This window comes from Chiloscyllium plagiosum, chromosome 29 (genome assembly GCF_004010195.1).
Source record: "Chiloscyllium plagiosum isolate BGI_BamShark_2017 chromosome 29, ASM401019v2, whole genome shotgun sequence".
NCBI lineage: Eukaryota > Metazoa > Chordata > Chondrichthyes > Orectolobiformes > Hemiscylliidae > Chiloscyllium > Chiloscyllium plagiosum.
Genome location: NC_057738.1, coordinates 7,941,884 through 7,943,238, shown reverse-complemented (window position 1 = coordinate 7,943,238; position 1,355 = coordinate 7,941,884). Strand labels below are relative to the sequence as shown.

The 1,355-nt window shown below is 44.9% G+C and overlaps 1 protein-coding gene across 8 annotated transcripts in view; it reads right to left on the bottom strand.

The window, feature by feature from the left end:
- LOC122564345 (F-actin-uncapping protein LRRC16A-like) overlaps positions 1-1,355 on the bottom strand; it is a 460,598-nt gene that overhangs the window by 37,037 nt on the left and 422,206 nt on the right. The window lies entirely within an intron of this gene.

Below are 1,355 nucleotides of genomic sequence, written 5' to 3'. Positions count from 1 at the left end.
TATAAAGGAAGTAGGAGTATACTTAAGAGGAAAATCAGGAGGGCAAAACGGGGACATGAGATAGCTTTGGCAAATAGAATTAAGGAGAATCCAAATGGTTTTTACAAATATATTAAGGACAAAAGGGTAACTAGAGAGTGAATAGGGCCCCTCAAAGATCAGCAAGGCGGCCTTTGTGTGGAGCTACAGAAAATGGGAGAGATACTAAATGAGTATTTTGCATCAGTATTTACTGTGGAAAAGGATATAAAAGATATAGACTGTTGGGAAATAGATGGTGACATCTTGCATAATGTCAGATTACAGGGGATGAAGTGCTGGATGTCTTGAAATGGTTAAAAGTGGATAATCCCCAGGACCTGATCAGGTGTACCCGAGAACTCTGTGGGAAGCTGGAGAAGTGATTGCTGGGCCTCTTGCTGAGATATTTGTATCATTGATAGTCACAGGTGAGGTGGCGGAAGACTGGAGGTAGGCAAACGTGGTGGCACTGTTTAAGAAGGGTGGTAGAGACAAGCCAGGGAACTATAGACCGGTGAGCCTGACCTCGGTGATGGGCAAGTTGTTGGAGGGAATCCTGAGGGACAGGATGCACATGCATTTAGAAAGGCAAGGACTGATTCGGGATAGTCAACATGGCTTTGTGCGTGGGAAATCATGTCTCACAAACTTGATTGAGTTTTTTGAAGAAGTAACAAAGAGGATTGATGAGGGCAGAGCAGTAGATGTGATCTATATGGATTTCAGTAAGGCATTCACAACAAGGGTTCCCCATGGGAGACTGATTAGCAAGCTTAGATCTCATAGAATACAGGGGAACTAGCCATTTGGATACAGAACTAGCTCAAAAGATAGAAGACCGAGGGTGGTGGTGGAGGGTTGTTTTTCAGACGAGAGGCCTGTGACCAGTGGAGTGCCACAAGGATCGGTGTTGGGCTCTCTACTCTTTGTCATTTACATAAGTGAATTGGATGCGAGCAGAAGAGGTACAGTTAGTAAGTTTGCAGATGACACCAAAATTGGAGGCGTAGTGGACAGCGAAGAGGGTTACCTCAGATTACAGTAGACAATAGGTGCAGGAGTAGGCCATTCAGCCCTTCGAGCCTGCACCGTCATTCAATATAATCATGGCTGATCATTCCTAATCAGTATCCTGTTCCTGCCTTATCTCCATAACCCTTGATTCCACTATCTTTGAGAGCTCTATCCAACTCTTTCTTAAATTAATCCAGAGAGTGGGCCTCCACTGCCCTCTGGGGCAGAACATTCCACACAGCCACCACTCTCTGGGTGAAGAAGTTTCTCCTAATCTCTGTTCTAAATGGCCTAACCCCTATTTTTAAGCTGTGTCCTGG